This window comes from Pleurodeles waltl, chromosome 6 (genome assembly GCF_031143425.1).
Source record: "Pleurodeles waltl isolate 20211129_DDA chromosome 6, aPleWal1.hap1.20221129, whole genome shotgun sequence".
Classification (NCBI taxonomy): domain Eukaryota; kingdom Metazoa; phylum Chordata; class Amphibia; order Caudata; family Salamandridae; genus Pleurodeles; species Pleurodeles waltl.
Genome location: NC_090445.1, coordinates 1,589,432,919 through 1,589,460,018, shown reverse-complemented (window position 1 = coordinate 1,589,460,018; position 27,100 = coordinate 1,589,432,919). Strand labels below are relative to the sequence as shown.

Below are 27,100 nucleotides of genomic sequence, written 5' to 3'. Positions count from 1 at the left end.
GGCACACAGTTCCTGGATTGTTGCACGATCAAGTCTGTATGTGATAATTATGACTCTCTCTTCCATTGTCAAAGGTCCACCAGGGGCCTGTACACCGGAGGATGCCGCCATCTCATCACCTGCCCCAGCAGACGTGCCCTATGGAGGAGAACAGAGGCAGAGAGTCCTCCAACACTGAGGTATCACAATGTGTTATTTGCAGAAACGTTGTAATCCGCTATGTGCCGGTATCTGTCTGTATTCCCGGCCTAGATAGGTGTGACGCAGTTTATTTCCATGCCATGTCGCCCCCTGAAATGGCGGCTGCCTGACCTGTAAGGTGGGACAAGGGGACATGAGGTAACTGCGCTGGCGTTGTACACCGTTGCGGTGGGCGGTCGAAAACTGCTGCGCAATTCTGCATTGGTTAACATTGGGCCCTATGGGTTTCAGGAGCCAATGACGATGTACGCTGGCGGTGACGGTACTGTACGCTGGCGGTGACGGTACGCACCGCCACGGACGTGACCGCATTTTCTGTCTGTGCACTCACTTGATACCTGACCTTCAACAGGAGAGGACCTACACTGCAAGTGCTGCTGTGACCTGTGTCTGGAAGCGACAATGGCTACAGTGTCTGGGGAAAGGGCCCCTGCCTTCACTTCGGAGGAGTTGGAGAAACTAGTGGATGGGGTCCTCCCGCAGTACACGCAACTGTACGGTCCTCCAGACAAACAGGTGAGTACACTGTGATCATGCTGCATGGACAATGCCTGCTTTGAGTGGTGTGGATGGAAGAAAAATGGGGGGGGGGGCTGAGGCCTGCATGTGCGGATGGTGAGTTAATGTGCATCAGGGCATGGGTGGGAACTGGTGGGCAATGACTATGACGGTCCGGACGGCTGAGTAATTTCCTTTCCCCCTGTACCATTCCTCTAGGTCAGCGTCCACCAGAAGAAGGGTATTTGGCGTGCCATCGCAAAGGACGTCTGGACCCTCGGGGTCTACCACAGACAGAGCACCCACTGCCGTAAAAGATTAGAGGACCTGCGCCGCTGGAGCAAGAAGAAGGTGGAGGCCCACCTGGGGATGGCCTCCCAACGTGGAAGGGGTGCCCGTCGCACCATGACCCCCCTGATGTCCCGGATCCTGGCGGTGGCATATCCGGAGTTGGATGTGCGCTTGAGGGCATCACAGCAGCCACAAGGGGGTGAGTACATTCTCCTTCAGCTGACTCTGCGTGCATAACGAGGTGTCTGGGTGGGGGAGGTGGGCAGTGGGTTCCCCTAGGCCAGGGCGAACTTGGTAGGCAAGGTCCCTTGTGAGGCAGGCTCTGTGGCACCCTAACCCCACTAGTGGTACAAGCCATCTACACCTAGTCAGGCTCCTGTGACTTCCAGGTGTGCAGCAATTGGGCTTAGACCTCGTACCCCATGGGCATGTGAAATTTCTAGGAACTGTTAGTGCATGGTGTAGTGCAGAGGGCTGCTCCCTGTGTGTTGTCTCCACCAACGGTAGTGGTGTTACATGCACTGAACATGTTTTTCTTCTGTCTCTCCCCCCCCTTTTTGTGGTCTCCCTGTTCTTGTGTGTAATAGCATCATCAGGCGGAGGAGCAGTGGCACCGGAGCAGGAGGGAGCTGCAACCCACTTGGCCCTGGAGGGTGAAGCAATGGAGTTTGAAGCCACCAGTGGGATGGAGGGCAAGGGGAGCTCCATGGCGGGTACCGGAGCATACACCAGTGACAGCAACTCCTCCTCTGATAGGAGCTCCTTTGCGGTGGCGGGCCCTATGGGTTTCAGGAGCCAATGACGATGTACGCTGGCGGCGACGGTACTGTACGCTGGCGGTGACGGTACGCACCGCCACGGATGTGACTGACATTTTCTGTCTGTGCACTCACTTGATACCTGACCTTCAACAGGAGAGGACCTACACTGCAAGTGCTGCTGTGACCTGTGTCTGGAGGCGACGATGGCTACAGTGTTTGGGGAAAGGGCCCCTGCCTTCACTTCGGAGGAGTTGGAGAAACTAGTGGATGGGGTCCTCCCCCAGTACACGCAACTGTACGGTCCTCCAGACAAACAGGTGAGTACACTGTGATCATGCTGCATGGGCAATGCCTGCTTTGAGTGGTGTGGATGGCAGAAAAATGGGGGGGGGGGACTGAGGCCTGCATGTGCGGATGGTGAGTGAATGTGCGTGAGGGCATGGGTGGGAACTGGTGGGCAATGACTATGACGGTCCGGACGGCTGAGTAATTTCCTTTCCCCCTGTACCATTCCTCTAGGTCAGCGCCCACCAGAAGAAGGGTATTTGGCGTGCCATCGCCAAGGACGTCTGGACCCTCGGGGTCTACCACAGACGGAGCACCCACTGCCGTAAAAGATGGGAGGACCTGCGCCGCTGGAGCAAGAAGAAGGTGGAGGCCCAGCTGGGGATGGCCTCCCAACGTGGAAGGGGTGCCTGTCGCACCATGACCCCCTGATGTCCTGGATCCTGGCGGTGGCGTATCCGGAGTTGGATGGGCGCTTGAGGGCATCACAGCAGCCACAAGGGGGTGAGTACACTCTCCTTCAGCTGACTCTGCGTGCATAATGAGGTGTCTGGGTGGGGGAGGTGGGCATTGGGTTCCCCTAGGCCAGGATGAACTTGGTAGACAAGGTCCCTTGTGAGGCAGGCTCTGTGGCACCCTAACCCCACTAGTGGTACAAGCCATCTACACCTAGTCAGGCTCCTGTGACTTTCAGGTGTGCAGCAATTGGGCTTAGGCCTCGTACCCCATGGGCATGTGACATTTCTAGGAACTGTTAGTGCATGGTGTAGTGCAGAGGGCTGCTCCCTGTGTGTTGTCTCCAACAACGGTAGTGGTGTTACATGCACTGAACATGTTTTTCTTCTGTCTCTCCCCCCCCTTTTTGTGGTCTCCCTGTTCTTGTGTGCAATAGCATCATCAGGCAGAGGAGCAGTGGCACTGGAGCAGGAGGGAGCTGCAACCCACTTGGCCCTGGAGGGTGAAGCAATGGAGTTTGAAGCCACCAGTGGGATGTAGGGCAAAGGGAGCTCCACGGTGGGGACAGGAGCATACACCAGTGACAGCAACTCCTCCTCTGATGGGAGCTCCCTTGCGGTGGCGGGCACCTCTGTGCCCACCGCATCAACAGGTACAGCCGCCCCCCCCACCAGCAACGCCCTCCCAGCAGTCCCCCAGCGTGTGTCCCGTGCCCCCTCACCCAGGAGGGTGGGCATTTCCTTCCCCCCAGGCACCTCAGGAGCTGCCCAGTCAGCCCTGCTGCCCTCAGTGAGGAGGCTATTGACCTCCTGAGATTCTTCACTGTTAGGCAATCTATCATTTTGAATGCCATCCAGGGAGTTGAGAGGCATTTGCAACAAACAAATGCATACCTGGAGGGCATTCATTCTGGGCAGGCGGCCCAACAGAGAGCATTTCAGGCTCTGGCCTCAGCACTGATGGCAGCCATTGTCCCTGTGTCCAGCCTCCCCCCTCCAACTTCCTCCACCCAGACCCAATCCCCTGTACCTCAGCCTATCCCAACCACACCATCAGACCAGAATGCACACATATCAACACACAAGAGTGGCTCAGGCAAACATAAGTACTACACACCCCACAGGCACTCACACAAGCACCATCCCCATGCAGACACACCAACATCCACTGTCTCCACTTTGTCCCCCCCCTCCACGTCCTCCTCCTCCCTCCTTGTCTCGTCTCCACTCACACCTGCATGCACTACATCCTCAGCAACTACCTCCATCACCAGCACGCCCATCACCACACACCGCTCATGTGCAATCACCACCCCCACTACCATTCACACATCCCCAGTGTCCTCTCCCAGTGTGTCTATGAGCCCTCCTCCCAAGGTACACAAACGCAGGCACACACCCAAACAACAGCCATCCACCTCACAACAGCCTCCGGCCCATGCACTTTCACCCAAATTCAGCAGACGTACACCTCCTACAACCACTACCTCTTCCTCCACTCCCAAACACCCTTCATCTTCCCGTCCCAGTGTGTCTAAAAAACTTTTCCTTGCAAACTTCCAGGTCCCAGCCCAGCACCTCAGCCACCAAATCCCCAGGCACAGTGGTGCCAGGAACTGCGGGGTCATCGAGTGCGCCACCCATCAGGGCTGCCAGTGTGCCACGTAGTGAGGGCAAGGACATTCCGCCACCTGCCAAGATAAAAAAGGTGCCCACATCCCAGAGGGAGAAGCCGAAACAACCAGCCACCAAGGCCTCATCAAAAATAAAAAGGGGATAGTGGCAAGACAACTGCGGCACCATCAAAGGTGGGGAAGGGCCAAAAGCAGAAGAGCAGGTCAGGAAAGGGCATGGTAGCACCAACTGAGGGAACTGCCCCAAACAGCCAAAAAAAGGCTTGGCACCTGAGGGGGAAAAGGACTGGCAGTGAAGGGGTTAAAGATCTTTTTAGCACAATAAAATCAGGGTCTCCTCTTGACCCTGCCCGTCTCCATATCCTAAAAAAGGGCTGTGGTAATATAGTCCCGGTATTGGTAGAGCTACTCAATCTGTCCATTGCCGGAGGGCAGGTCCCCACTGACTGGAAGCATGTGGTGGTCAAACCGCTTTAAAAAAAACCTGGACTTGATCCACAATGTTTGAGCAGCTACAGGCCCATCTCATTGTTGTCGGGGGTTTCCAAGCTTCTAGAAAAATAATGTCAGTACGCACCTCTCGGCCTTTTTGGAGTCCCATCATATTCTTTACCCACCCAAATGGGATTTCACCCACAGCATAGCATGGAAACATCCCTGTTGGCAGCATCGGAGAAAGCTAGGCGGCTGCTGGATCAACGAGGCTCAGACGCAATTATTTTGTTAGATCTTATTGCAGCCTTTGATAAAGTGGACCATGCGAACTCTTCTTCTCTGTATAGCGCAAGCTCACATTGAAGGTCTAGTCTTCGAGTGGTTCTTTTCCTTTTTGGAAAATAGAACCTTTCAGGTTCTTGATCATACCTTTTACTCCAATACTCTTTCGATGAGGTGTGGGGTGCCCTAGGGGTCTTCCGTGAGCCCCACTCTCTTTAACATTTATATGCACCCACTGGCGGAGACTATTTGCTCCTATGGGCTGGCTATAACTTCTGATGCGGTAGATACTCTGCTGGTGATTTCAATGTCCCCCTCTTCTAGCCCCTCCCAGCTTAGTCTCTCCTCGTCTCCAGGAAATAGCTAGCTGGATGGCTAACTGTAAAATCAAAGTGAAAGAAGATAAAACAGAAGTGATAATACTGGGTAATATTTTGAGTAAGTGGCTCCCCTCTGTGAGCTCTGCTCTGCTGGGAAACCTACCTAGTCCTAAACCTGTGATAGAAAACCTTGGCTTATGGCTTGAAACAGGCTCATGATGAATCATCAGGCAAAGTATCTTGCTGCCAGATGTGTCGGTATCCTGAGATTATTAACAAAGGTAATGAATCTTTTGCCTTTTATGGCAACAAGACATATCATTCAGGCCCTCGTCAACTCTCGGATTAATTATGGAAATTCCTTGAATCTGGGCTCCCCTCAATATGTTACCTAGAAATTACAGGCTATTGAAAACACTGCAGTGCATCTTCTTATGAACCTTCCGAGGTAGGCTTCAGTAAACACTGCCTTGAAAGAGCTTCAATGGCTTCCTGTGAAGCAGCGGGTGCAATTCAAAGCCTTGTGTATTTTACACAGAGCCTTGCATAAAAGAGGCCCTCTATTGTAGGTCATATTGCCATTCCCCATTTGCCTGCAAGGTTATTAAGATCCTCCTCAGCCTCTCTGCTTCAGGTCCCCAAGTTTAAGAGATCTTCTTGGGTTGGCTGTTCTTTTTCCTATCTGGCCCCGAAACCATGGAACACTCTTCCTTTGAAATTGCAGCACATGACCAATGAATGTCGCTTTCGTAAGGCCATGAAAACCTGGCTGTTTATCATCTAGTCCCCTGTTGCATGTTCCTTATTATATTGTCAACTGCTTAGCACTGGGAGTCCTACGGGTAGCCATGCGCTTTATAAATCCTATAGAATAGAATAGAATAGAATAGAATAGAATAGAATAGGGTGCCTGAGATGGAAATAACCTGTGCTGTGTGGCAGGAATATACAATCTGATAGAGCTGTGGAACAGCTGGGAACTGGTCTTCATGGGTTGGAGCGGGCACACTTGGGAGTTCATCAGGGGTACAGAAAAGTAGACAATGTATAAAGCATGGTGTGCAGCAGTTTCTGCAGAGTTGCTGAGGATCACACATGGGCAGAACATCAGAAGGATTCCATCTGCCCCACCTATAGAATAAAAGAGGGGTAGTTGGGCCATACTAGCATAAAAGCCAGAGGCCTACCGATACTTCAGGGTCCACATCAATGCAAAAGGGCTGCCAAGGATCGCACTGGCTGTTCAGCCTAAAGGCTGAAATCTTCTTTGTTACCTCAAGTGGTTCATACAATCACTGCAAAGATTTTGGCCCTCATTATGAACATGGCAGTCCGTTCCGCTACGCCAGCGGTGGCGGTACCGCCAAAAGAGGAGCGGTCCGGACCACCAAATAATGATCCAAACGAAACACATGCATCCCGCGAACCACCCACCGCCAGGAAATGAGTCCTCCCGACGACGGCAGAGTTCGCCCACAGGCCGTTGGAAAGGCCCAACCCGCCCATCAAATTATGAACCACCATTCCGCCGCCAGTTCCGGGGCGGGAACCACCGCCACACAAAGCCAGGCAGAAATTAACCAAATATAAGGAACCACAGAACGTGCAGCGGCAGCCATGGACAGAGAGCTGCTGATCATGCCAGCCCTGCTCCTTGACATATAACTACACGACCGAGACCGCCGACGAAGACGACGACGGTAAGTACCACAACCTATGACACAAGGGAGGAAAGGGCACAGTTACATACCCGCCCACTCCACCCACTCTGCAACGCCCCCCAACCCTTCCCAGCAGCACAAGTCAGACACCCCACACCAAGAGGTACGTACCCAACCGAAGGCCACTGCAACTTGACCATAGTACATACAATAGCCCCACACCCATAAAAAATTAAACAAACACCAGGGTGTAACTGCGTGCAGCCCAAACACAGGCCACACAGAAACGTTAATTATCAGCTCACTAAGCCAAACAGTGCTAACAGGGCCAAAGGCCAGTCCATAAAATGTACATTGTCCTGGGCCACAACGGGCCACACCTGACTCCCTCAAGTGCTGGGTACTCCACAGAACGGGGCACCATATGGGGATCCAGGCACCTCACGAAGGGGGGTGAGGGGGGGGGATTTTCGACGGGGGTGGGACTTTGACTTTCTTGTGGAGGGTGGAGGGGGGGTGGGCTTCTCCTTGGAAGGGGGTGGGGGCTGTTTGGCTCGGGTGGAGCTGGATGGCCTAGGCTCTGACCGGGCCTTCTTCTTCACCGGGTAAGGGGCACAGGAATGGGAAGGCTGGACCGAGGTGGGATGTGATGTTGAAGGAGCGGAAAGGGCAAGGAGGTGGGCACGTTTGGGGACAAGACAGGGTGGGCCAGTGGGTTGGAAGAGGTCATCACGGGAGACAAAACGTTTTTGGGGAGCAATTAGGGTGGGCGTGGATGAGGGCGTGGGAGTGGAGGCAGAGGGAGTTGATGTATGGGGTGTAGGTGTGTGTAGTGGGTGCAGGTGACTGCTCAGTATGCTGTGGTGTGATGGATGTTTGATGGGAGGGTGTCAGTGCGTTTGTGTGTCTTGGGAGGTGGGGGGTGGACACAGTGGGAGAAGACAGACAACTACTGTGGATGTATGTTGGGTGGGTGTCTGCAAGTCTGTTGAGTGTGCTGTGTGTGTCAACTACAGTAGAGGTGGTGAGTGCAGGTGTGGTGTATGGGGGGCATGTATGGCTGTCTGCTATTGTGGTGAGTGCAGGAAGAGGAGCAGTAACAGTGAGTGAAGGTGCAATGCATGAGGGTGTGGATGTAGAGGGGACAGACGGTGGCGAAAGAGATGGGCACACTGGGGTAAGTGGATGTTGTGGTGTGTGCATGTGTCTGTTGGCTGTGTGAATGCTTGTGGTGGTAGGTGTAGTGCTTGTGTTTTGAAGTGTGCTTCTTGTGTGTTGATGTGCCTGTAAGCGGGTCTGATTGTGACCTTTGGAAGGGTGAAGGGAGTGGGGTGCTGGAAGGGGTAGAGGAGGTTGGACGGAATGGCCATGGAAACTGGCTGCCATCCGAGAGGAGGCCAAAGCCTGAAAAGATCTCTGTAGGACAGACATGGCATTGGTCTGCTGCATCTCTGATGCTAGACCCTGGATGGCCTTGACAATGGTTGTCTGCCCTACAGAGATGGTTCTCAGGAGGTCAATAGCCTCCTCTGTGAGGGCAGCAGGGCTGACTGGGGCAGGGGAGGAGGTGCCTGAGGCGAAGGTGACGCCCACCTTTCTGGGTGGGTGGGCACGGGCAACTCGGTGAGGAGCAGAAGGGAGGGCAGTGAGGGTATGGGTGGTGGCGGAAGATCTCACGGTAGTGGTGTGTGCACTAGGATCCGCCACCGCCAGAGGAGGAGGAGGTCTCAGAGTCACTACCTCCTGTGGTAGTAGTCTCCCCCATGGAAGTCCCCTCGCCCTCCCACCGGTCCTCTCGGCGTCCGTTGTCTCTGCCTCGGAGGATCCGTGGGCTGCTGCCTCCCCACTTGCCGATGCCTCAGCTCCCTCGCCTGATGTTGATGCTGTACCAAACCAACACAAGAGAACAGGGATGGGGAGACAAACCAGGAGAGATACTTGTAAATAGCTGAATGCTGATACACAATGGCCAGACATACACCCACCCAGCAAACACACCCAACGGGCAGCACCGTGCACTATGCCCATGGCCATGCCCCTGACTACTGACCAGAATACTGATCTACACCCATCCATTGAAATACTTTTGGAGCTGAGGTAGGTGAAACCTGACAGGGACACCCCTACACCCTTTGGGAAACATACAGTAAATGGACACCAGTCAAAATTCCCTGCTCTAAGCAGCATGAGCCATATCGCACACACAGTCATCCTTCCAGACTGAAGTATGGTCAGTGAGTACTCACCCCCTTGTGACTGCTGTGCAGCCTTCAAGCGCCCATCCAGATCTGGGTATGCCACCGCCAGGATCTGTCACATGAGGGGGGTCAGTGCCCGACGGGCACCCCTTCCACGTTGGGAGGACTTCCCCAGCTGGGCCTCAGTGATCGTTCGCGCCCAGCGCCACAGGTCCTCCCACCTCTTTCGACCGTGGGTGCTCCGCCGGTTGTAGACCCCCAGGGTCCGCACCTCCTTGGCGATGGCATGCCAACGTGCCCTCCTCTGGTGGGCGCTGACCTAGATGGGTGACACAGAAATGGAACACAGAGGTCAGGCACTTAAACGATAGGAACAGCTGGCAAATTGTCCAACATAGGACTGACAGTACTCTTAGACATACAGGACAGTGGCACGCAGCATTCCATGCACCATGGCCCATCCAGGCTCAGAGGGGCACACATATGTGCAATCCACACCATCCATTACTCACACAGTGGCCCCCAACCCCAGATTCACCTGTACCTCTGGCCGTCCGTAGAGTCTGCCGTACAGGGGCAGAACCCCTTCCACTAGCTTCTCCAGTTCTTCCTGGGTGAAGGCCAGGGCCCTTTCCCCTGCACCACATTGAACATCCATAGCCAGAGGCAGACCACAGCAGTACACAGAGTGGAGTACCTGTCCTCACGAGATCAGGGAGTGAAGTGATCAAACGATGATGAACGCGCGTACATTCCGCTGCGGTATGCACCGTCACCGCCGGCGGCGATCATGATACGCCAGGATTCCCCATTGGCATCCATGTTAGCCAATGAGGGTGCGAACAGCGGTCAACACCGCCGTACGCTGTGACGTCAACCGCTAGCAGTATGAGGTCACTTCCAGAACGAAGGGGCAGATCTACAGTGGGCAGACATTTTGCCATCACCTACGCATCTTGAAATTCCTACTATTCACAATCCAAAGCCTACTAGCCACATGAAGCACCTAGGCCTCTATCCATTCCGTATAGTAGCACACATGAATTACTCTGTTCCCTACTAGTGATGTACATGTACATCTGTCAGGTAGCAATTATTGTACAGACACTACTATGAACAATGCAGTGCATGAATGTTGCAAAATTTGCCTATGTATGTGTGCACATCACTCATTTTTGTAACCCCTCGTAAGTACCGACCCTTGTGGCAAGGAAGGGCACCATCAGTGTACAGACCACTTGTGGATATGGGGACCATGGTGGAGCGTCAGATCATTATCACTTACTGACTCACACGTGCATCTATTCAGGACCTTTGTGCATTACTGGATCCTGCACTAACTCTGGGAAATCGTAATCAACATGCCATTCCAACTGAGGTGCAGGTGCTCTCCGCACTCCTGGCCACAGGCTCTTTTCAAGTGACAGTGGGCATGGGTGCTGGCTTCTCACAGCCAATGTTCAGCCATGTACTGATAAGATTTCTGAATGTGTTTGTACAACATCTGCAATCCTATGTGCGATTTCCCCAAAGTACTGACCTCCCTGCCATCAAGTCTGACTTCTATGCCTTTGCAAACATTCCCCAAGTCATAGGTGCCATCGATGGCACACACATACCCATATTCCGCCAAAGAGTGAGTGAACAGGTGAACAGGTGTACAGAAACAGGAAGAACTTTCACTCCATGAACATCCAATTGGTGTGTACTGCAGACCAGTACATTTCCCATGTGAATGCCATGTTTCCGGGTTCAGTCCATGATTCATTTGTGTTGAGGAAGAGTAGTGTGCCACAGAAGATGGAACAACTACAAGAGGACAGAGGGTGGATCATAGGTAAGTTTGCCTGTCACTAACTGACACATTGCAGAAAACCAGCCTGTCTGACTAAGGGACATTACAATGACAACTTTATATTGAACCGTTTTCTAGATGATTCTGGCTATCCAAACTTACCAGTGAGGAATCCCAGGACAGCTGCAGAGAGGAAATACAATGAGGCCCATGGACGTACTAGGAGGGTCATAGAGCATATTATAGGTCTCCTGAAGGCTAGATTCCGGTGTCTACATATCTTTGGGGGTTCCCTGGCCTATGGGCCTGATAAGGTGTGTAGAATAGTGGTAGCCTGCTGCATGCTGCACAACGTGTCAGTGAGACATTCTATCCCCCTTTTGGAGGTGGAGGGTGCTATAGGTCCTGATCAGCTACCTCAGAGAGGTGAGGAGAGTGATGGTGAGGATGAGGAAGGGGACGATGTCCATTCCAGGAACCAACTTATACAACTCTACTTCCAATAACTGTGTGGGACTTAAGCCTGTCATTGGGGTTAGTGACTAATACTGTCAGTGTGCTCTGTCATGTAGGGGGGATTGGTCATGATAGGCGATACATGGACCACTTCTGCATGGTACTGACTAAAAATATATGCATTCCCTCCTTGCCTAATTTTAAACACACACTACCACCATCAAGCACAAATTGACAATAAAGTTGTTCTCTGCCAGTTGCATCCATACTCCACTTTGTTCAACATTGAAGACAGGGGGCAGTGTTACAGGTGTGAAATGTGTTGGTAGAATAGAGTGAATTGTGCTAATACAGTGATGGGAGTCGTAAGGGTTGTGTGTCCTAAAAACCTACTTGGTGGCAGCCCTGTTGGATGTCTTAGATGGGTCCATTTTGTAGAACAGTACTTCAATTTGCCCTCAGCTAAGTGTTGTTGGTGAATGGGTGGGATGGTTGCTTTGCATTAGTAGCAGTGTCAATTGCTGGAGGGGGGCTTGTTCTTAGCTGGGTTTCCAGTGCCATATCTTGGCCTAAGACTACGTTTGGGCGCCTTCTGTGGAGCTTCTTGGGGTGGCATGGTTGGCCCTTGGGTTTCCTGGGAGGGTATTTCCTGTGCTGATTCTGCTGCTTGGGTCATCTGTTGCTGGTTGTCCTGGGCTGTTGTGGGGGCCTCTTGTCCGGTGTGGGTGTCAGACTGATTTTTTACCAACTGCAGCAGTGTTCCAGCAATGGTGGCCATTGTGGCATTGTGCTCTTTCCACTGCTCCATGGCCTGTTGGTGTTGTTCCAGCTGCATCCTCTGATTTTGCTCGAGGGTGGACACAATCTGTGCCAACCTGTCTTGGGTATGTTGGTAGGCCCCCAATACCTCTGCAATAACGTCCTGGGCTGCTGCATCCATCAGGTGCCCTACCCCCTGACCCACTGGGACACTTGAACTTGCCCTAGCCCCCTGTGCCTGTGTCCCCTGCACAGGTCTTGACGTGCCACTTGTACTGGGGCCCTCGCCTTCCTGCATGTTGAAAGTTGGAGACTGTGGCCTCTAGCTGTGTTCCACCAGTCTGTGCCCTGGGTACACGGGTGTGGGTACGCCTCACCTGGCCTGCTGGTCTTGACTGGGTGTTAGCTGTGACAGTGGTTTCCTGGGTGGGGCTGCTGCAAGGTGAGAATCCAGGACTGTGTGAGGGGCCTGCCGGCTCATCAGTGTCCAGGGATCCTTCGCCAAAGTCTTGTGATGTGCCTCTGTCTCCCTGGAGGCCTGTGGCACTCCTTGTCCCCTCCATTAGGGTTGCATGGGTGGTGGTGCCTATTGGGGGACATAGACATGTCTGTTACATATGCCTGAAGGTTTGAGGTGTACAGAACTGGGCTATTTTGGGCTGGTGTTACTTTCAGTGGCCTTCCAGGGTGCCTTTGTGAGGTTGACATTGCATTTAGTGGCAGTGGTGGGGTTGCATTGTGGTGGGGGGTATTATTCCATTGTGGGTACATGCAGGGGTGAGGGGCTGTGCACACTGGAAGTGATGTGGGCCTGTTAGTGGGTTGTAGGTGATGCCGGGTGGTTGATGTGGTGGGTAATGGCTGGGTGGGGTGAAGGTCCAGGTGGGTGTGGGTGGGGTGGGGTGATGCATGCATTGCAGATGTGTTGTATATGGGGTAATTGTAGATGACTTACCCGAGTCTATTCCTCCAGTGAGTCCCTCTGGGTGCAGGATGGCGAGTATCTTCTCCTCCCAGTCGGTGTAGTGGGGTGGTGTTGGTGGCGGTCCTCCCCCAGTCTTCTGCACTGCAATGTGGTGCCTAGATGCCATGGGCCTGACCTTCCCCCGCAGGTTGTTCCATCTCCTTCGGATGTCGTCCCTGGTGCGTGGATGGTGTCCCACTGCATTCACCCTATTGACAATGGTCTGCCACAGCTCCTATTTCCGCGCGATGGGTGTGTGCTGCACCTCGGACCTGAATATTTGTGGCTCCACCTTCAGGATCTCGTCCACCATGGTCGTTAGCTCCCTTTCGGTGAAGCGTGGATTTTTGGGGGGGGACATGGTGAGTGTGGTGGATGGCGTCGGGACTCAGGACGGGGTATGGGTGCTCCTTTGTGGGTCGATATGCTGGCATTCGCTGTCTGGCTCTGGTGCTCTCCGTCTTCTGGTCCTGATTTTGTTGCAAGGGATTGTGGGGGGTGTCTGAGGGTGTTTTATGGGGTTCTGGATGTGTGTCAGGTGTGTGGGTGATACGCTTATCCAATGTGTGCACTTGTTGCTGTTGTGTCCACTTGCTGCCCGTGGCGGTCACAGCCGCCAAGGGTCGTCTGGCCTCCACTGTCCGCCGAGGTGATTTGTGCATCATTATTTGGAGGGCGGGATGTGGGTGTGCTTGGCAGTGGCGGGGTGGGGTGGGCCGGGATTCACGCCGACAGAGTCCTGGCGGGGAGTGGTGGTCTGGGAATTTTTGGCGGGGTTGGGTTTTTCAATCATTACATGGCGGGTTTCCATTCGCCGCCAATGGCGGGATTCTGTTCACCGCCGGCACGGCGGTCGGTGGTCTTTCCCGCCTTGTTCATAATGACCGCCTTTGTGTATAACCAGAGAAGAACAGAATTGAGTCCTGGTTTGTGCAGTGGGAAATAGTGACTTCTGCATTATAGTGTTACGAGGTCACAGCCTCCAACTAAAAGCACCGAATATGCACATTGTTTTAAATGCTATTGTGCACAATTACGACAGACTGCCACAAACCATGCATAGATTTAGGGCCTCATTACAAGCCTGGCGGTAAATCCCGCTTTCTGCCATGCTGAAGACCGCCAGCATACCGTTGTGGCGGCGGAATTCCGCTACAGGTATTACCACCCACATCTCGGAATCCGCCACAATACAGATGCCCACACAAGTCAGCCACACCAAAGGTCAGTGATAAACTGGCGGTACCAAAACCTACACCGTCACGCCAACAAGAATACGCTCACACCATCACGACCCACAAATCAACGCAGCGGTCTTTCAACCGTGGTAATCCACTGGCGGTACACACCACCGCGCTCAAAATACACACACACTTACAAAACACAACTACACTGGACAATTTGAAATACACACACCTGATACACATACACACACCACACCCACACACCCACAACACTAAAAAACACACACCCACATTACCCACAAACCCTTACAACTATTTGTTTGGAAGAAGCCCAGAGAGAGAGATTAGCAAACACAACACCAGCATCCACAGGCACACAACACCATCACCCATACAACATCCACGCACCTCAAACAACACACACCAACACATCCCCCCACACATCACAAGAGACAGCACCTCACACATCACCCACACTACATCATGGCACCTCAAAGACACCCCAGGTTTTCAGAGGAGGACCTCAGGATCATGGTGGAGGAAATCATCCGGGTAGAGCCACAGCTTTTCGGATCACAGGTGCAGCACACCTCCATTGCTAGGAAGATGGAGCTATGGCGGAGAATCGTCGACAGGGTCAACGCAGTGGGACAGCACCCAAGAACACGGGATGACATCAGGAAGAGGTGGAACCACCTACAGGGGAAGGTGCGTTCCGTGGTATCCAGACACCAGATTGCTGTACAGAGGACTGGCGGTGGCTCCCCACCTCCTCCCCCACAACTACCAACATGGGAGGAGCAAGTCTTGGTAATACTGCATCCTGAGGGCCTTGCAGGAGTAGCAGGAGGACTGGACTTTGGTAAGCCATATCTTTATTACCATATCCCTCCCACCCCACCTGCATGCCATCACATACCCCCACCCTTACCCTCACGCCCATCACTCCATCATCTCACATATGTCCCACTATCACAACCCACACATCTCAATACCAAGGCCCTGCATGCAACACCTGTGCATGGACCACCGTCACCAAAGCATGTCCACTACAGATACCCACACAGACCCCAAAGCAACTATCACAAAAGGGCAAACACAATGATGCAAGCACAGGAATAGAGGGTACCTCACCCAATGCACAAGATGGCACACACAGTTACTAAACTATGCATTTACACCCCAACAGGACCCATACCCAACGTCACCGGACAGGAGGTGCCAGACATATCCAGTCCCCCCCAGAAGATGCCCACAGTGATGACAGCAGCTCTGCACGCCTGGATCAAGATTACCAGCCTGGCCCATCAGGGACCTCTGGACAGTCGGTTACCCTGCCACTGTCACAAGCTGCCACAGACCCTCCCCCCTCAGGAAACACCACCACAGCACCCACCCAGCGGGCCCATCCCTCTGTCCCCAGGACACGTCAATCAGCAGTGTGTCCACCACTACAGGGAACCCAGGCAAACCCACCAACCCAAGAAAATCAGGGACCTGGGATCAGTGGCAGTGGGCACAAGGTTTAGGTGACAGAGGCACAGGATAACAGGGAAGCTGGGAGGACTGCTGTGCGACAGGGGGAGGACATGCCTAGGGAACCGACACTCCACGAGGCACTCTCTAACATCATGGGAGCATACCACCATTCCCAGGAGACCATGGGCACGGTACTGGCCAAGTTTCAGGAGACCCAGAGGCTGCAGGAGGAACTCTACCTGGGGATCAGGAAGGACTTTAAGTCCATCAACAACAACCTGGTCACCATTGCAGGGGTGCTGGCAGACCTTGTCAACACCATGAGGGACACAGTGGGACACAAACGGGCCCCTGAAACTAGCCTGGACGATGAACAGCCCTCCACCTCTGCCTGCGCTAGAGGACAGGAGGCACCACCACAGGAACAACAGGCCACCAGCACCCCACCCCCTGCAGAAGGAGAACCACCCTGCAAACTGTCCCTGAAATCCAGGAACAAGACAGAGAACATTGCCAAGACCCCCGCCAGGAAATAAGACCTTCCTGAATGTCACCCTTCTGTCCCACTTTGTCAACCTGTCCACCTTAAACTGCCATTGCTCCTCTTCCTATGCCCCATTGGACAATGCACCTGTGAGACCAAGAGACTGGTCTCTGCCATGGACATTCCTCCCCCATTACCCCAGCCCATTTAACACCCCCTCCACTTATTAGCACTGAAATAAACACCCTTGAATCGCCAACAAATCTGGAGTCAGTCTGTGCTTTCACAAATGTGTAATTGCAACATCTCTGAAATATAGCAATGTCAATGTACTTGTTCACATACCAATATTACACAGCTGTAGGCCAGGAGTAAACATAGCAGAGGGCACAAATTGGGACCCAGATCTATGAAATGGAAAGCCAAAGTGACAAGTCAGGGTCCATACACAGAGGTAAAAAGGCAGACATGCTAGGTCCTACAATAGTATGAGATGTGGGAAGCAGTTCCATCCTCTTACCTGTGTCTCACTGGAAGTATTGCATGATGATGCTGTTTCGGTTGTCTACATCTTAAACTTCTGCCTCCTCTTCTTCACTGTCCACAGTCTCCACAGCTGACACAAGACCACCATCAGGCCCATCCTCATGCAGAAAAGGCACCTGGCGTCGCAAAGCCAGGTTGTGCAACATACAGCAGGCCACGATGATGTGGCACACCTTCGGTGAGTAGCATAGGGATCCACCTTTCAGATGGAGGCACCGGAATCTGGCCTTCAGGAGGCCGAAGATGCGCTCTATTATCCTCCTAGTTCGCCCATGTGCCTCATTGTAGCGTTCCTCTGCCCTTGTCCTAGGATTCCTCACTGGGGTCAGTAGCCATGACAGGTTGGGGTAACCAGAGTCACCTGCAAATATCGAGGGACAAGTTAGACATCCTACAAACATTAGGGAATCTCTCATACCCAGACAGCAAATGAAACTGTGTGGGGACTTTAGGCTCACCTGTTAGCCACACACGGTGCCTCTGGAGTTGCCCCATCACATAAGGGATGCTGCTGTTCCTCAAAATGTAAGCGTCATGCACTGAGCCAGGATACTTGGCATTCACATGGGAGATGAACTGGTCTGCCAAACACACCATCTGCACATTCATTGAATGGTAGCTTTTCCGGTTTCTGTACACCTGTTCATTCCCACGTGGGGGGACAAATGCCACATGTGTACCATCAATGGAACCAATGATGTTGGGGATATGTCCCAGGGCACAGAAGTCACCTTTCACTGTGGGCAAATCCTCCACCTGAGGGAAAACTATGTAGCTGCGCATGTGTTTCAGCAGGGCAGATAACAGTCTGGACAACACGTTAGAGACCATTGGCTGTGACATCCCTGATGCCATGGCTACTGTTCTTTGAAAAGACCCACTGGCCAGGAAATGGAGTACTGACAGGACCTGCACTAGTGGGGGTATTCCTGTGGGATGGCGGATAGCTGACATCAAGTCAGGCTCCAACTGAGCACACAGTTCCTGGATTATTGCACGATCAAGTCTGTATGTTATAATGATGTGTCTGTCTTCCATTGTCAACAGGTCCACCAGGGGTCTGTACACCGGAGGATGCCGCCATCTCATCACCTGCCCCAGCGGACGTGCCCTATGGAGGAAAACGGTGAGCAGAGGGTCATACAACACATAGGTTTCACAAGGCTGTTTAGCACAAGCGTTAAAATGTCACTATGTGCCTTTGTCTGTTTGTATTCATGGCCTAAATAGGTGTGATGCAGTTATTTGGCCTGCAATGTGGCCCCCTGAAATGGCGGCTGCCTGACCTGTAAGGTGGGACAAGGGGAAATGAGGTAACTGCACTGGTGTTGTACACCGTTGCGGTAGGCGGTCGAAGACCGCAGCGCAATTCAGCATTGGTTATCATTGGCCCCTATGGGTTCCAGGAGCCAATGAAGATGTACGCCGGTGGTGACAGTACACACCGCCGCGGATGTGACCGCCATTTTCTATCAGTTCCCTCACTTAATACCTGACCTTCAACAGGAGAGGACCTACACTGCAAGTGCTGCTGTGACCTGTGTCTTGAAGCGACAATGGCTACAGTGTCTGGGGAAAGGGCCCCTGCCTTCACTGAGGAGGAGTTGGAGAAACTGGTGGATGAGGTCCTCCCCCAGTACACGCAACTGTACGGTCCTCCAGACAAACAGGTGAGTCACCTGTGTGCATGGTGGATGGCACATGATTGTATGGAGTGTTGTGGATGGCAGAGATGGGGGGGACAGGCTAGCATGTGAGGATGGTGTGTGTATGTATGTCTGGGCCATGGTGGGAGGTTTGTGGGCAATGTGTGAGAAGAACTGTACGGGAGAGTAACATCCATTCTTAATTCACTTTTCCTCTAGGTCAGTGCCCACCAGAAGAAGGAGATTTGGCATGTCATCGCCAAGGCAGTGCGGACCCTGGGGGTCTACTATAGACGGAGCACCCACTGCCGGAAAAGATGGGAGGACCTGCGCCGCTGGAGCAAGAAGACGGCAGAGGCCCAGCTGGGGATGGCCTCCCAACGTGGAAGGGGTGCCCATCGCACCATGACCCCCTTGATGTACCGGATATTGGCGGTGGCACATCCGGAGTTAGATGGGCGCTTGAGGGCATCACAGAAGCCACAAGTGGGTGAGTACACTCTCATTCAGCTGAGTCTGCGTGCATTACGAGGTGTCTGGGTGGGGGAGGTGGGCTGTGGGTTCCCCAAGGGCAGGGCAGATGCGCAAAGGTAGATCCATTGATTTGCAGCCTCATTCCCTGTCCAACCCCAAAGGTGGTATTTGCCCTCTACACCTAGTCAGGCTCCTATGGCTTCCAGCTGTGCATAAAATGGTTCTCGACAGAGTCGCCTATGGGCATGTGCTTTTCCCCTGCCCTGTCAGTGCATGGCTTAGTGCATAGGGCTGCTCCCTGTGTGTTGTGTCTGCCAACGGTAGTGGTGTTGCATGCATTGACCATGTGTCCTCTCTGTCTCCCCCTCCCCTTTTGTTTTGTCACCCTGTCCTTGCGTGCACTAGCATCATCTGGCGAAGGAGCAGTGACACCGGAGCAGGAGGGAGCTGCATCCCACATGACCATGGAGGGTGCAGTAACAGAGTCAGAAGGCACCAGTGGGACGGAGGGCGAGGGGAGCTCCACGATGGGGACAGGAGCAGACACCAGCGACTGCGACTCCTCCTCTGAATGGAGCTCCCTTGCGGTGGCGGGCACCTCTGTGCCCACCACATCAACAGGTACAGCCGACACCCCCCATACCAGCACCACCCTCCAAGTAGCCCCTCATCGAGTTTCCTGTGCCCGCTCACCCAGGAGGGTGGGCACCTCCTTCGCCCCAGGCACCTCAGCCCCAGTCAGCCCTGCTGCCCTCGTTGAGGAGGCTATTGACCTCCTGAGATCCCTCACTGTTGGGCAATCTACCATTTTGAATGCCATCCAGGGTGTTGAGAGACATTTGCAGCAAACAAATGCATACCTGGAGGGCATTCATTCTGGCCAGGCGGCCCAACAGAGAGCATTTCGGGCTCTGGCCTCAGCACTGGTGGCAGCCATTGTCCCTGTGTCCAGTCTCCCCCCCCCCCAACTTCCTCCACCCAGACCCAATCCCCTGTACCTCAGCCTATCCCAAGCACACCATCAGACCAGCATGCACACTCTTCAACACACAAGAGTGAGCATGGCAAACATAAGCACCACACATCCCACCAGCACTCTCATAAGCACCATTCCCATGCAGACACACCAACATCCACTGCCTCCACTGTGTCCCCCTCCTCCACGTCCTCCTCCTCCCTCCCTGTCTCGTCTCCACTCACACCTGCATGCACTACATCTTCATCCACTACCTCCATCACCAGCAGGCCCATCACCACACACCGCTCACTTGCAATCACCACCCCCACTACCATTCACACATCCCCTGTCTCCTCTCCCAGTGTCTGTGAGCCCCCTCCCAAACTACACAAACGCAGGCACACACCCACCCAACAGACATCCACCTCACAACAGCCTCCGGCCCATGCACCTTCACCCAAATTCAGCAAACGTACACCTCCTACAACCACTAACTCTTCCTCCACTCCCAAACCCCCTCCATCTTCCCGTCCCAGTGTGTCTAAGAAACACTTTTTTGCAAACTTTGACCTCTTCTCTACACTCCCCCCCCGTCCTTCCCCTAGGGCCAGGCTGTCCAGGTCCCAGCCCAGCACCTCAGCCACCAAATCCTCCAGCACAGTGGTCCCAGCAAGTCCGGTCTCATCGTGGGCGCCACCCATCAGGGCTGCCAGTGTGCCACCTAGCGAGGCCAAGGAGCAGGCCATTCCGCCACCTGCCAAGGTGAAGAAGGTGCCCACATGCCGGACGGAGAAGCCGCACCTACCAGCAAGCAAGGGCTCCTCCAAGCCAAAAGGAGACAGTTGCAAGGCACCAGCAGCGACATCAAAGGTGGGGAAGGGACACAAGCCAAACAGCAGGTCAGGAGAGGGAACAGTGGCTCCGGATGAGGGACCAGAGTCACCCCTTCTGTCAACCACAACATCAACCTGTACGGCGGACACCGCCACCAGCACCGCTACCTGCACATCTGCTGCCTCAGCAACAGTCCCCAGCACCATCCCCAGGGGGCAGCCGTCCGAGGCTGCAGGAGACGTCCTGCTGTGTCCCTCAACAGGTGCAGACACATGCACCACCGCCAGCACCTCCGCCACAGACACCGCCGCAAGCACCGCCACCAGCCCTATGACGTGCTCACACAATGCCACCACAGCTCACATGGCAATCATCCCCAGTGGGCAGCCGTCTGAGGCTGCAGGAGAGGTCCTGGACCCTGCCTAGCGTACATGAGGCATGACTCCCAGCACTGTTTGTACCTGCAAGTGGCAGGCGAAGTCGCAGCAGGGTAGAGTGTGTCTCTGCCTCCATGGAGTATCATGCTACCTGTTCGAGGGCAATCTTGAGGCACACACACCCAGGTGAGGGAATGGGACCTGCCACACTGCACGTGAAGCACTCTGGGCACAAAGCCCCCTCCAGAACCAGTAGAGATTCACATCCACTACCTCAGTCCTTGGCAGGATGAAGCACTCAGGGCAAAAGGCCCCCTCCAGAAGCAGTGGAGACCTTTATCCACTTGAAAGACTGTGGCTTTGCACTCCGCAGGATAAAGCAGTGGGCAAACCACCCACTGGAAAGACTTGAGAGACTGTGGCTTTGCACGCCCTAGGATAAAGCAGTGGGCAAACCATCCACTGGAAAGACTTCAGAGACTGTGGCTTTGCACTCCCCAGGATAAAGCAGTGGGCAAACCACCCACTGGAGAGACTTGACAGACTGTGGCTTTGCACTCCCCAGGATAAAGCAGTGGGCAACCCACCCACTGGAAAGACTTGAGAGACTGTGGCTTTGCACTCCCCAGGATAAAGCAGTGGGCAAACCACCCACTGGATAGATTTGAGAGACTGTGGCTTTGCACTCCCCAGGACCAAGCAGTAGGCATGGAGCCCCCTCGTAGAGCAGTGGCGTTGTCCGTTCATCCGGCTGAGGTACCCTCCTCCCCCTCCCACTGAGGTGCCTGTTTATTTTCCATCTGATGCCCCTGCAGTGTTCTCTCCGTTTCAATTCAGGTATCTTGTGTGGGCTTTGTTCCTGCCGGCCTGTTGCCGGTATTACCGCTGCTTTAACACCGACTGCCAGGGTTGTAATGAGGGCCTTAGTGTCAGTAACAAGCAAGTGTTAACTTTCCATTTCGATGTTTTGCAGCAGTTTGAAAATATTTTGAGAACATCTCATTGCTCAAAAGAATGTCATTTTTTTTATGTATTGCTTTCTATGCACTTCATTGCTTAGTTTTACTGGCAAGAAAGTGTCACTCTATAAGTGCCACACATTTGGCAGTGGAATGTCGTTCATAAGCACACTAGTGTGTTTACGGCCCGGTGCGGCGCTCGATAACACGCTGGACATACAACAGAACAACAGATTACTTGTGTACTGCCTTGGTGCCAAACCGCAGCTCACCTTTATTTACTCGTCCCTTATGTCAGGGGCCAGGGGCACACCACCTTCACAGCCGGAGGCAGGGGGAAACAATACATGGTACAAAACAAAAAAACTGGCAACTCTGACCAACAAATAAATGCACAATCCGATAATTTCCTATGCATATAGTAAGCAACTCTGGTGCTCAAACACTAATGTACACTGTTGCCAAAATGTATATGCTGGAATCTCTTGAGAAAATCCAGTGATTACTTAAACTTATGAAATACCGGAGCACACCATATGTAATATAGAACACATTTGATTTGTGTCAAACTAAATATTTTAAATCTAGATGAAAAACATTGGTAACTCCCCTACTTATAGGATAATTGATCTAAGATCAAAAAGGGTGTTCATTCTTCTTTCTAAGCAACACAACTCACTTGTTGGTACAAAACTAGAATTTTTAATATACCCATATAAAGAATAAAATCACAACCAAAAAAATACAAACTTATAACACACATAATATAAATATACAAGACAATGAATAAAATACAATATAAACATGTAAAACGTGATGTGTATGCAATTCTCAAAAATCCCAATTGCTTGGAAAAGGGCCAAATAATGTATGATTCGACCCCTTCGTAGTAGAGCTCCAACAAGTGAGTTTTGTTGCTTAGAAAGAAGAATATACACCCTTTTTGCTCTTTGATCAATTATCCCATAAATAGGGGAGTTACCAATGTTTTTCAGCTAGATTTAAAATATTTAGTTTGACACAAATCAAATGTGTTCTACGTTACATATGGTGTGCTCCGCTATTTCGTAAGTTTATGGAAACAATACATGGGGTGTGACGGAATCCCCTCCCAGTTAAACCATTCCATGCCAGGACATAACTAGAAGCATGGAAATGTCTCACACATGAGCAATGTGGAAACTTGGCAGCTATGCGCTCTGTTCCACTGGGAGGTACCATTGGTAGATATTCCCCAACTAAGAACATCCGATACTCAGCCCACTGGTCCTTGCTGTAGCAGTATCATGTAAGCCATACAAGGTTTCTGCGCCAAACATCAGTTTAAACTTAAGAAAACGGGAACCCAAATCAATACTACTCATTATCTGTCATCGTTGCAAGACTATCCAGACGACAGTGTCCCCGTAGCGCCTATATTGACTGAGAAACAAAGTGCATACTCGTTACAGCAAAACCACTAATGAGACTGCCGCGCCGTCTTCCCTACAGAGCAAATGTAGCTCAGCCACTTTCTCGCCTCACTGGCCCTCGAACTTTATCACGTGACACCTTTATCACGTGACAATGGGGCGCTGCTAATGGTTCTTCATCTAATGGAATTTAGTCATTTGTTGGCGCTCTGCAAGGGGCGCGGCCTCGGCGGCTCGTGGTTGCTTTTGGGGTCGGCGCAAAAGTCATTCACTGTTCATAGGGTCACTGTCTGAACTACAGACCCAGGTCGGATAGGAAGTGGGTGAGCAACTGCCCTTGCACGTAGGTGAGACACTCGCACTGTCCTTACAATGCACTGTAGAGTGACTTGTGTCTGAGTGACTGCAGTGAGTGGAAGCTTGCCGCAGGGACGCGGAAGACACTAGTAATCTGGGTGATTGCGTGATCGGAGCAGGACTTTTTTTTTTTTTTTTAGAAAAGTATGCGATACTACGTATCTTTTTATAAAAATATATATTTCTAAACTACTCCTACATTCAGTAGAAGTCAAGGGGAAATACTCGTTCTGCGATGTCTCAGATGTTGGGATAGTCGTTCCAGAGAGCTAGTGTTCAGGGGTCATTTGGCTAGTGGTTCCCTCCAGTAGCCGGATGCTTGGGTACAGGGAAGCTAGGATTTGGGATCGGTGTGTGCTGTAGGTAATTATAGTATATTGATTTTTGTTACGCTTCATAGCACCACCTCGTTGTTTTATAGCGACTTAATTAACATAACGTGAAATACAACTTAGAAGTATTCCATTAATTTTTTTATTTTGTATTTTCAGCGGTTCCTAGTCACAAAGTGTTTAATGCACTTTTGTTATATCTCATGGAAAGGTTAAAAAACTAAATTAACATTGCTCTTGGATTTAAACCCATGACCCGCAGGTTGCACATAGACCTCAACAGCGAACCCAGAACACCCTTATCTGTCATCAGTGCACTGTTGCTTTATGGCCAATTTGAATGTGTGGCAAAGTGTTGGGGTTGCTGTTGTTTGGTTGCTGGAAATAATTTGCGGGTAGGTGCTGTAGAGGTTACAGGGTATGCATAATAATAACTTGATAACCTGTTTTTATATAGTGGCCCCTACCCCAGTTTAGCGCTTTGGTAGAACTGTAAATATAAGTTAATTGTTTATCTAAGGTTTTGTTTCAAAATAGATTTAAATTAAAATACATATAACGACAAGTCATTTTCTGAATCATAGTGGTATAAATATTATGCCAAAACTATAGTTGAGTGAGTCTGACTTGCTCAAAGATGGTTAGCTGAAAGTTCAGTCATCCCATTATACTGACAGAATTTGAATATAATGAAGCATTTTGCAGTGTGATTTTTTTTTTCTACAAAGTAATTTGAGAAAAAGTATTAAATTTTACAGGTAATTCTTGAAAGACATTATGTAATTGTATTTATATAGCACTTACTACCCCTGACAAGGCGTTGAAGTGCTTTTCGGTGAGTAGCACGCTACTCCAGAACCCACAAGGGTTCGTGCTGGTTTATTATAGGGACAAATGAATTACAGTATTAGTTTAGGGAGTTATGAGTTAATTTGAGAGGCGGGCATGAAGTCTGTTATTTGGATTGAATAGAATAATGGCGGGATAGAGGGAAGAATCCAGAAGAGTTAATTGGGAGCTCATAGTACTTAGATGAGGTTTGGGATGAGTAAAGGAGAGATAGAGGATTGAAGAGTCTGTAGCAAGGGATTAGGGAGATCGTAGTAAAATGTGGTTTGGGATCAGTCAAAGGAGAATTTAGTAAGTTTGTTTGGGAGATCATAGTAGTAAATTGAGGTTTGGGGTGAGCCAGGCAGGGTAGAGGAGGCAGGAGTGTAGGATGGGTTATTTTGGAGATCATAGTAGTAGAATGGGTATGGGATGAGTCGGAGAGTGGAGATAGAGGATAGATATATAGAGGGTATAGGGTGATGGTGCGTCAGAGTAAAGCTTAATTTTCTCTTGTACAGTAGGACTAAAGTAGTATATATGCAGATACATGATTAGATAGTAAAGTAACATATGTGCAAGGAATATGCTATATTGAGATTTAAAGTTGTATCCTATAAATACAGACATTCAAGAGTTTCAGTATTTGAAGTTAATTATTTGTGTACTTTCATAACATTATTTTATCTTTCCTCACTATTTTAATAGTGAAATGCTTGTAGATAAATAGTTAAGATAATATTTACCTATTGTGATAGATAAAAACAGACTCATAAGCATCTAATCAAACAACTTATATATCAACTATGCAATGACCTATGAACATGTCAAGTGTAGAATAATATATATATATATATATATATATATACATACATACACACACACATACATACATTTATACATTTAACCATAAGTAAAATATACATTTGTTAAACAAGCCTAAAGAATATATATATTTTAAGATAAAATAGTTATATATATTCATACAAAGAAATACACGTATCTAGAGATATACATATAATCATATTATAAATGGATACATACACAGGAATATGCAGTCCATTGCTGTTTTGAGTATGGTGGTTATGTAGGAAAAAGCCAACTCTTGAGTAGCCTTCTGAAGATAAGATAATAATCCATGGATCTTATATTTGGGGGTAATGAATTCCATAGTTTGGTCGCTTCAACAGAGAAAGATGTACCACCTATTCTCTTTTTCTTGTATTGTGGTGTTTTGAGGCAGGGTGCTAATCTTGAGCGGAGGTTTCTTTGTTGAATGTATTTGTTGATTTTTATTCCTGATGAAAACCTGTCCTGTTCCATATATTGCTGTGTGGGTAATACCAAGCGTCTTGAAGTTGGATCTTCTGACAAATGGTAACCTTTGTAGGGGCCTCAAGGTAGGGGAGATGTGTGCTTGTGGCTTTACATGTAGGAATAGTCTGGCAGCTGAATTCTGAATGCGGTGTAGTTTTTTTCATAGTAGATAGGGATGATCCATTTTACAGGCGATTGTCATAATCTAATTTAGATAGTACAAGAGAGATAATAGCCTGTAATGTTCCAAATTTTCATCTTGATCTAGCCTGACCAGAGAGGAGAGTTTTATCCACGCAGGATTTTTTAAATCATATCCTGATGTTTATTTTATGGCATTATTGCCCATGAAATTGACTGAAATGTGAGGGGTTTACAATTTGATATGGTCAACCCTTTTTTAACAAGTAGCAGCAAAGCTAATGTGCCTGGAGTTAGTATGGTGGTGCAGTGGCTACGTTTTTACGCCTCAAAATAAGAAAAGAAGACAGACTACTTAATAGGGGCCATGATATACTTGCAATAAAAATGTTAAATTTAAAAAACATTCACAGAGATGGCAGTTTTACTAGTGTTTTTTTAAAATAAGACTTTAAGTTGTACCGCTCATTTACCGTTATTTTTGGGAAGGCAACAAAAGGAAATCCTCATCACACACTGCAGTGTCACAATGTCACTTAAAAACTTGGGACAGCAATTTTAAAAAGGGTACATGAAGTAAATCACCATCTAGCTAGGCACCGGAAGTGCAAGCAAAATACCTTTTTTGAAGGTTAAATACAAAAAGAAAATTTAAAAAGTGCACTTTTGAACGGGGTTTGTCACTTGAGAAAGGAACTATATATATGCAGATGTTAACAATGTGAAGAATACTTTTGCATTCATTTAGTGATGGAAGTCAGTTGGTAAAGTGAGCTG

At 50.7% G+C, this 27,100-nt stretch overlaps 1 protein-coding gene across 5 annotated transcripts in view; it reads left to right on the top strand.

Annotated features, from left to right (window-relative positions):
- ALAD (aminolevulinate dehydratase) overlaps positions 1 to 27,100 on the top strand; it is a 136,844-nt gene that overhangs the window by 37,386 nt on the left and 72,358 nt on the right. Inside the window, exon 1 of one of the 5 annotated variants that reach the window (XM_069241402.1) lies at positions 23,550 to 23,695. The exons of 1 other annotated variant lie outside the window; for it this stretch is intronic. The gene's annotated coding sequence lies outside the window, so the exon portion shown is untranslated. Of the gene's footprint in view, positions 1 to 23,549; positions 23,696 to 24,024; positions 24,069 to 27,100 lie in introns of those variants that run through there. 3 more of the 5 variants (XM_069241403.1, XM_069241405.1, XM_069241406.1) reach the window with 3 other exon arrangements.